Raw genomic sequence first — 10,808 nt, 5'->3', positions numbered from 1 at the left:
CTTTCCACTTGTATTAATTGATATTAAATAAATAAATATTTTAATTTCTATTAGAGATGGATCATAAAACCTTTATTGTTCTAACAGGGAAAAGTTAATTTTGGTTAAATTCCATTCCTCCTTATATTTCCAGCATTTATCTTTGATGTGTTTTCCAAGCTGTCTTTTTAATTGCTATTTTGTTGGAAACATAAATTCAGAATCATTAGATTCTTATTATTCAATATATCTTTCCCATTACATGCTGTTTTTCTTATATTCACAAGTCTTGAAAGCTTCTAGACCATCTGCTAACTTTTCATCAATGTATATCTTTTTATTTCATGTAGGGATTGAATTGTCAAATTTTTAACTTTGGTCGGAAAATCTTTTTGTAGGGAAATTACAATCCTTTTACCTCTCTCATTCTGTCAGTTTGTCATTATTGAGCCATGAGCTCTTTCATTTGCATAGTTTCTGTAAGTAAACTTGAAACTTTATTTTCTTAGAAAATAGGTCATAAAATCATCTTAACTGATCCAGCTATTTCACTAACCTTCAAAGACTGACTGCTGTTGTAATCTGGTGGTTTAAATTATAGTATTAACCTATTTTGTTAACTCATCAACATTTGATCTTCCTGCTAGGAGATATAAACCGTGGATCTGTCTTCCCTTAATAATTTTAATAATGCCTCTTAACAAAGAAACTTTATATACATCTCCTTGCCCTTATTTAGACTTGATTGCCTGTTAGCCATTCTCCTCTTATACCTTATAGTTCTAACACAGCATCTAATTTACCAAAGAATTCCACTTAGTTGGTTTGGATTCATTTATTTCTGAACTCTTTTCAAAAAAAAAAAAAAAAGGCCTTACTTTTTTATGACATTTACTAGATGGGGAACTTAGAATACATTGTTTCAGTTATATTATTTTAAGTATATTCTGTTTTTAAAAAGATTTTATTTATTTATTTGACAGAGAGAGAGAGCACAAGCAGAGAGAGTGGCAGTCAGAGGGAGAAGGAGAAGCAGGCTCCCCGCTGAGGAAGGAGCCCAACGAGGGACTCCATCCCAGGACCCTGGGATCGCGACCTGAGCCGAAGGCAGACGCTTAACCGACTGAACCACCCAGGCACCAATTAAGCATATTCTTTCTACACTTAAATATTACCAACTCAATTCTTCTTAGTATCCAGTATTTTTAAAGTTTTTTTTTGTTTGTTTGTTTTTATGCATTTGAGAGAGAGAGTGAGAGCACAAGCAGGGGGAGGGCCAGAGGGAGAAGCAGACTCACCACTGATTAGGGAGCCCAACTCGGGGATGGATCCCAGGACCCTGGGATCATGACCTGAGCCGAAGGCAGACACTTAACCGACTGAGCCACCCAGGCGCCCCAGTATCCAATATTTTTAAATGCCTATAATGATGATATCACATGACCATCTATTAGGACTTAATTAACTATAGATGAAGAACCATGGTTTAGGAAGCTTGCATACTTCATATCAAATAGCATAGACAGTAGAAGAGCCAGGATTTGACCCAGGTTCTGACTCCAACAACGCTGTAAGAACTTAGGGTATCATTGGGGAAAATAAATCACACACAAATAAATACCAAATCATTTGTTTTTTGGTTTTTGTTTTAACAAGTGATACACACAATGCGTGTCCTCAGTTGGACTATGTGGTGAGGGTTTATTTTGTAAAAGCTCCCCAATCTATTTTATGGTGAAGAACCACTGCTCTAGGAAGACAGAGGGAGAGATTTGTCAGAGGCTCAGTAAGGAGTTACAGCCTCATGGATTTGAATATGATGGAAGGCCAGTTAGGCTATGGGTGGGTATCTGGGGGTGGGAAAGCTATAAGTGAAGGCCATACACGGAGGGGAGCTGCAGGAAGAGGGCTCGCCTCCTAACTGCACCACGTGTTTCCCGTTGCCCCGTTACGATAGTACCTCTCATCCACCCCACTAAACCCTATCGCTTTCCTAAGTTTCCTGTCCTTCGACACAGCTTAGATTCACATCTTCAAAACATCTTTACCAAACACTAGAAGGAGAAATTACAATAAACACAATGAACACAAAGTAAACATGTTGAACATAGAAGATAACAGGAACTTAGATAGCTAAACTTGAGTCACAAATCTCTTAATTGACAGAATGTTCTACATACGCAGAGGTCACTGTTCTTCTTTCCACCTACAAGGATACTCCCACCTGAAACCATTCTGGTGGCCCTGTTAAAAAGGATCTCAGTGCTTTCCAGAATTCAGTTCTTAATCTTTCATGCATGTTCCACGGGGCCCCTGCTTCCTCCAACCAGAATTTCCATCCTATCTCCAAAATCAGTGCTCTGAAACAGCCCAAACTGCGTTTGCCTAATCTCTGACTTCGGTAACTGAGAAAAGACCTTTTCCAATCTGAGCCTAAATCTTGGGCACTGTGACACTCAGGAGGTTCTAGTATCATTTTTGTACAGGTTTCTCCTGGCCATTGCTAATGACTGGTTCAGCCTTTAGTGACGCTTGGTTTCTGCACCTTGAGTTTCTCCACAGTATCCAAGCAAAGACTTCATCACCATGGTATGGTACAAGGTGACAAGTTTCATCTTGGCAGTACTCGGTCTCAACTTCATCCTACCTTCCTTTGGCCAGTCAAACCCCTAACCCAAGCTTCTTCTTGTCGAATGTCATATTTCTCTTAATGAAAGTGATGGATCCTCCCCCCTGAAAACACATACACATACACATGGATCTTTACGTGTAATTTTGTAAGTTCACAGGTCTCTTGAATCCCATCCATAGACTTCCTGGAAATCCATGGACCCTAAGTTACGAATCCCCATCTTAGAACCTCCCACCTTTCCCAGATCCTGGTCTGAGAAACACACACAGTTCTCAGCTCATGTGTAAACAGAGATGACTGTCATCCATTTCCCACTCAACTCTTTTCTTCCATAATGAATTGCTAGCAAAAGTTTAAACATTTATAACTGACTGTTTTTAAACAATTTAGCCATATGATAGTCAAAAAATGAGAGGTTGTCTAGTTTCTTCAGAAATGATTTGCAGGAGCAAAGACTTGCTGAAAGAATGGGAGCTCTATGTTTGCAAGACAGAAAACTATCGGGGAAGCAGTGCTGGGAATTCTAAAGGACAGAGCTGGACAAGGGCAGTCTCTCATGTGGAGGATCTTGATGTATGACAGAGAAGTCCAGACTTCATCTATCCTATAATAACTTTACATAGGAAAAGCTTTGATTAGAGCAATGGTTAAGGAAGATGGATGCGGTTTGTTTTTTTTTAAATATGGTTGTTTTTTTTTAGATTTTATTTATTTATTTGACAGAGAGAGACAGCGAGAGAGGGAACACAAGCAGGGGGAGTGGGAGAGGGAGAAGCAGGCCTCCTGCGGAGTGGGGAGCCCAACGCGGGGCTCGATCCCAGAACCCCAGGACCACGACGGGAGCCGAAGGCAGACGCCCAACGACTGAGCCACCCAGGCGCCCCGGTGGATGCGGTTTTGATGAGGAGGATCCAGAAATAGGGAAGTCAACAGTAGGAGGCAAAGACTATTAGAAAGGCACGGGGGACTGAGGGCCCAAACAAGTGTGAAAAGAACTTCTCCCACTACGTGGCAGAAGGACACAAGAGAACAATAAACTCAGTAACAAACTGCAGCTGGTGACAGGACTCAGAAGAGAGGTAGTAGGAGAAGAGAAAAAGGCAATGAAAAGTCAAAGACAATGAAAAGCTGTGGACCTCATTAACTTGAAAGATATTCCTTAAAGTTTAAAACAAAACAAATTAATCGAATTTACAAATGTGTGGAGTTTGGTTAGAAATAAGGATAAATTTCAAAGGCAGTTATAACATCTCTCTCTCTTTCTCTGAATGTGTTTAAATAAAGGATAGATACTCAGGCAAGTTTTCAAGAACACCTGTTGATTGGATAAGCTCTCTGGATTGTTTCCATTTTCCGTTCTGTAAGTCTGAGTCTAAGGCCATGTTTACATGCTGTCCATCTCTTCAGATACAAATTGAAAAAATTAGCCCATCTGGATACAGTAGTAGAAATAAAGTTATATTTGGCAGTACATAGGCAAAACATTCTGATAATCTTTTCTTCTTTCAGGTGTCTTGTTATTTTATGGACACATCCTACATGAAGCAATTTCCTTAGAATGACAACTTGTGGCAGGAAGAACTTATCTTCTTTCTATGTATTTCACAATGCATAAAAGTTTAAGCTCCTATAAGAACTCATTGTGGGGCGCCTGGGTGGCTCAGTTGGTTAAGCAAGTGCCTTCGGCTCAGGTCATGATCCTGGAGTCCCTGGATCGAGTCCTGCATCGGGCTCCCTGCTCAGCAGGGAGTCTGCTTCGCCCTCTGACCCTCCCTCCTCTCATGTGCTCTCTCTCTCTCATTCTCTCTCTCTCAAAAATAAATAAATAAAAAATCTTTAAAAAAATAAATAAAATTAAAAAAAAGAACTCATTGTGGTTGATGATGAATATGACTGTGATTGTTAAAAATAATACATAATATTTATGGCTCTGTGCAAAAAAAATTACATGCAGTATCTTTTTCAATCCTTACAATGACTTTATGATGTAAGTATTATTATTACTGCCATTTTAAAGATGAGGAACTTGGGGTTTAAAGAATATTAAGTAACTTGATTAAGGTCATAAATGTGTCTAACTCAAAGCTTTCCTATGTATTTGTGAACTCTGAGTGTGTCTCAACCACTGCTCCTTCTAAAACTAATTCTTGCTGCTTTTTATACAATAACTGCTCAATAAATGTTTAATAGAGGATAGATGGGATGGGGGGTGGATAGAGATGTGTGATGAATTAGGACAACCAGTGGGCAATATATTTCTGCTGAGATCCCGGCTCCCAAAAACAAAAGCATTACTAGAGCCTCCCTCTGTATACGCCACACACCCTGCCAAAGCGTCTCTTCTGGCAACAAGCACAAAGGCAGGTAAGTGAGTTTTTCACCTCGGTCAAATGGTCTGTCAACCACTTCCTTGACGGCTGTTTACTCATCACATCTAGCAGCTGCTCTGTTGAGCCCACATATGACCCTGGTTCCCTCCGTTCCGCTTTCAGGTATTAAGCTCACCACATTTGGTCTCCATGTTTTATGCAGCAGATCTTATCAAAAAAAAGTTTAAAAACCACATACGTTCAGCAAGATCTACACAGACTTATATAAAACATATAATTACTTTTAGAAGTGATAGATAATAGGTCTGCCTCTAGCCTTTTCAGGCGGGAGATGCTCTTGAGAAGATAATAAACAGGCATGTATTAAACATCTACCATATATCTTTTGTACAGTGCTAAGAACTGCAACTTAATAAGTTTAAGTCTCATGAAAATAGACCAAAAATATTTTATATATAAAATATAAATATACATGTGGATATACATATATATGTACATATTATATAATATATACATACATATATAAAGTATATACATATATATTTAAAATATAATGCCATCAACTTTATAGCAGCATTATTTACAATAGCCAAATTATGGAAACAGCTCAAGTGTCCATTGACTGATGAATGGATAAAGAGGATGTGGTATACACACACACACACACACACACACACACACACGTATGTATACATATATAATGGAATATTATTCAGCCATTAAAAAAGAACGAAATTTTGCCATTTGCAACGAGGTGGATGGAGCTAGAGGGTATTATGCTAAGTGAAATAAGTCAGAGAAGGACAAATACCATATGATCTCACTCATATGTAGAATTTAAGAAACAAAATGAATGAGCAAAGAGGGAAAAAAGAGAGAGGGGAGCAAACCAAGAAACGGACTCTTAACTCTAGAGAACAAATTGCTGGTTACCAGAGGGGAGGTGGGTGGGGGAATGGGTCTAAGAGGTGAGGGGGATTAAGGAGGGCACTTATCAGAGATGAGCACCACCTGTCCTACAGAGGTGTTGAATCACTGTATCATACACCTGAAATTAACATTACACTGTATGTTAACTAGAATTCAAATAAAAATTTGAAAAAAAAATGTAATGCCATCAACAAAATAAAAACAATCATTATCATTCAGGTTGAGCAGGAATAATAAAGCTGAAAGAACCAGGGGCATCCGGGCCAAGATTTGATGGTATGGATGAAACTATCACCTACATATGTTTTTCCTCTGTCCTAGGAGGAAATTTACTTAGCGTACACACCCCATTTAGAATGTCTTCGCAACCTCATAACCCTTTACTATAAGAACAGAGCAAATGCAACCACAAGGCTAGACCCCCAGCGGCACCGGCTGTACCATGTGATCCGGCACAACGGTGGCTGATTGGACACGTGACTCAAATTAAGCCAATCAGACTCTCCTGAGATTCTGGCTGGCGTTGGAGAAATGCCTATCAGTGGACCTGAGACTGTGTGAACTCAGACAGCCGGCAGTGTAGAGAAAAATTACCCAGAGAGAGAGTAAGGATGTAGGTTAGGAAGAGGGAGCCTGAGAGACAGAGGAAGCAGTTACTTGATTCGTTTGTTTTTTAGTTATTGTGCCTACTAGTACTCTCCTAAATGCCTGCTGTAATTTCTGCCCTTGATTTCCTGGAGCCATTTTTATAGCCTTACAATTGTTTCACGTTTTTGCTTAAGCTAGCTCAACTGAGTTTCTATTATAAAGAAAGAAACTTTGTAATCTGCAAACTTTCTTAACAAAATATAGACAATAATGCAAAAACTGTTATATATCCTATAATAATAATAACATGTAGTTGAGCAAAGATGTAACAAGATATTTATCACTGTACTAATAGTGAATAATTTGAAATGAGTTTAAAGTGCATTAATAACAGACTAAATAAATGAATGATGATATATAAATACAGTTGAACTTTGACCAAACATTTTTAATAATATGTACATCAGACATTTTTCAAAATTAATTGATCTTCATTTACTATCAACTTACACTGGGCATCAGGTTCATGAGGTTTAACTCAAGATTAGTCTAATGTTTTAAACCCTGACTCCTGCAAAATTTGTCTCTATAGTTGAAATGTATAACAACTGTAATGTTTTAGCTCTTCAGATCAAACAGAAAAGCAATCTGATTCATAGTCAACATATATGTGGTTCTTGTGCTTAAGTTCTACTTCTTCCAATGCCCCCGTTTTTAGGGAAAAAGAAAAGCAAAAGTTACTAATCTTCTAATCAGAAATTAAGCCAGAAAATTAAGCACTGATCCTCTTACCTCCACCCTCAGTAAAAGACAGAAATATAGACACCTCTCTCTCTGCTCCCTTATTTATTTTTATGGAAATCTGCACCCTGAGAGGGTCATAAAATAAATATATGTTAGAGAAATCTTAATCTAGACATGGTCACCGCACTAGACAGAGAAGGATTGTCATAAAACAGAGAAAATGGACAAGGGTAAATGGAAGAGGTGTTACCTGCAAATAGATGAACAAAAGATAATATGATAATGTTTAAAACTTCAAGATTTTGAAACTTCAAAAATAAGACAAAATCGCTTTTAGAAAGTAGGAAAGTCTGTTGCAGAATAAGTTTTTGTAACGTTTCAGTATCAACAACAAGTGTTGGCGAGGATGTGAGGGAAAAGGAACCCTCGTACGCTGTTGGTGGGAATGGAAACTGGAGCAGCCACCCTGGAAAACAGTATGGAGGTTCCTCAAAGAGTTAAAAATAGGGCGCCTGGGTGGCTCAGTTGGTTAAGCAACTGCCTTCGGCTCAGGTCATGATTCTGGAGTCCCAGGATCGGGTCCCACATTGGGCTCCCCGCTCGGCGGGGAGTCTGCTTCTTCCTCTGACCCTCCCCCCCTCATGCTCTCTCTCTCTCTCCCATTCTCTCTCTCAGATAAATAAATAAAATTTTAAAAAAAGTTAAAAATAGAATTACTATATGATCTAGTAATTCCATTACTGGGTATTTTCCCAAAGAATATGGAAACACTAATTTGAAGAGATACATGTACCCTATGTTTATTGCAGAATTATTTACAATAGCCAAGATATGGAAGCAATCAAGTGTCCAATGATAGATGAATGGAGAAAGAAGACATATATATCTTCTATGTATATGTACATATGTATATAGCAATATATAGATGTAGATATATATATATGTAGATACATATATAGAGAGAGAAAGCTGCTATGGAATATTATTCAGCCATCAAAAAGAATGAAATCTTGCCTTTTAAAACAACATGATGGATCTAGAAAGTATAATGCTAAGTGAAATAAGTCAGTCAGAGAGAGACAAATACCATATGATTTCACTTCTATGAGGAATTCAAGAAACAAAACATATGAATAAAGAAAAATAAAAAGAAACAAACCAGACTCTTAATTATAGAGAACTGGTGGTTACCAGAGGGGAGGTTGGTGGGGGATGGGTGAAATAAGTGAAGGGGATTAAGAATCCTCGTATCACAATGAGCACTGAGTAATGTATAGAGTTGGTGAATCACTATATTGTACACCTGAAACTAATATAACACTGTATGTTAATTATACTGGAATTAAAATTTAAAAGAAAATAAAATTGCAAAAAAAAAAAAGTTCCACCATCAGTGTTTTCAGTTTGTCATAGTGAAGAGACCACAGACTTGAGAATCAGCCCTATCTGTGACCCAGCTCAGGCCCACCACCTGCAGACTCGGTGACTTTGAACTAGTTACTGAAACCCAGCAAAACTTAGTTCTCTTTTCTGTAAATTTGGATAATAATATCCTATAGGATTGTTGTAGAAATTAAATAAAATAAATGAATAGATAAATACCAAAAAAGTCTTGCTCCATGTTGTCACAAAATGCATAGCACTGACATTTATTTGACATCTACCATATGTTTTTCATACTCACAGGCCTTTCTGTTGTCAATATTTTTGTCGATGTCTTTAATGGCTATTGCCTTTGTAATAACATTACCTAGGATTTTTAAGAAGCTTTATGGATTTCTGCCAATTTATCTTCAACATTATTTTTATTATTATATTTGATTGTTATCCATCTGTGAATAGATTACCATACATTATATTCATGTTTTTGTGGACAGGATAGCATACTCTCCTTAATAAAGCTGTTAACATCAACACAATTTCTATTTATTCTTACCAAGCAAAAATTGGTAAGGAACTATGTTGATCCAAAATATTCACTCTTTTCTCCACCATGGGAAAGTACAAGTCAGAAAATTGCAACTCAGTGATGCCTGAACAAATAAATCCTTTCATGTAATGATTTATCTGCCATAACCATTAAAACAGTGACTGTGTCCCATTATCATTACACTTTTCGTACTACTGTAACTACAGAGCAAGCTTTGTTCTCCAAACCCATCCTGTTGGGCCTTGTCACTAAGTTGTTTTTCTTTCTTAACTCTTGAGTTGGGGTTGCTTCCTTCTGAGTCAAGCCATCATCAAAAACAATTGTAACTTGCCGGCATTGTGAATTCACAAAGGTCACCCTACTTTTGCAAACAAACCCTGTGGGTCTTTCTCATTCTTTGCTTCTATGTCCTGATAACATTGCTCGTCAGCCAAATGCAGTGACTTTGAGAGTGTAGAACTCTGCAGGAATTCTACTGATCACCAGGTATTAGGTTGTCACTGCTAAGCGGGGATGATATAGAGAAGTCAAAGACATAATTAAAACTTAGAAGCCACTAAAATATTTAACAATCAACAATTGGTTAAATGGTCTGCTGTTCACTCATTTCTCAGGATGTTAGGTAGCCAATCTGTTTCAAACACACACACAAACAAAAAGAAGCTTATGAGGACAAAATGTTTAGAATACATTGTGAGGTGAGAAAACAGGTTACAATATGGCCCAATTTCATTAAGTATTTATAGTTTCTTAAATGTATTTTTAAAAACTAGAGCAATTCACTTTAAATGGTCACAATTTTATAAAATTACAGGAGCAGTGTACTCCAAAAGCTTATTTCTAAGAATTAGGATTATGGATTAATTTTGCTTTCTTCTTTTTGCTTTTCTTCCTTCCTCCGCCCCACTATTTTGTATAACAAATGAGCATATATCACTTTTATGGTCTGAAAAAAACTGGGTGTGTTTGTGTGTGTACGTGTGTAGAAAGGTATATGACGATGGATGGATGGATAGATAGACGACAGAGAGATAGAGAGAGAGAGATAGAAAATATATAAATATATACAGGATGGCAGCTCTGAGTTAAGTTCAATACAATAAATGTAAACCTTGAAATTCCTTTATTGTCAGTACAACAATATATAAACCAGAAGGACAAATTAATAATTTGTAGTGGGAACTATTCCTTTGTACTAATAAGAATGCCTGTATCTACTATCCAGGGCACTGGTTTCCAGGTTATCTAAGTACCTAAGAAGGCTACTTTATTATTAGCAAATAGTTTGGTAAGCACAGAATATGAATTATAGGGTCTGGATTACCCTGGATGTCAGCCCCTCCTATCCTGCTGTATGCCTAGAGCTTAGCACAGTGCCTGGCATGTAATAGGTACTCAAGAAACATTTGTTGAATGAATGGCTATTTCATCCAGACCATTATGGAACCCTGAAGAAATTCCCCTACTTCCTCACAGAGTAGATATTCAAATGATCAGACAACTAGTATCCCTCAGAATCAATGGCTTCGTTCTCAAAACAGTTTGACAAAATCTGACAGATTCTCATGCCCTGACATTCTGATAAAAGTTAACATTTTACCAACATTCAGTGAGCACTTAATACATATATATATTACCCCCCAAATATTATCTAATTCACTCCTTACCACCCTTT

Source organism: Zalophus californianus, chromosome 7, assembly GCF_009762305.2.
Source record: "Zalophus californianus isolate mZalCal1 chromosome 7, mZalCal1.pri.v2, whole genome shotgun sequence".
NCBI lineage: Eukaryota > Metazoa > Chordata > Mammalia > Carnivora > Otariidae > Zalophus > Zalophus californianus.
The sequence above is the reverse complement of the archived record's forward strand: the minus strand, read 5'-3'. Positions refer to the sequence as shown.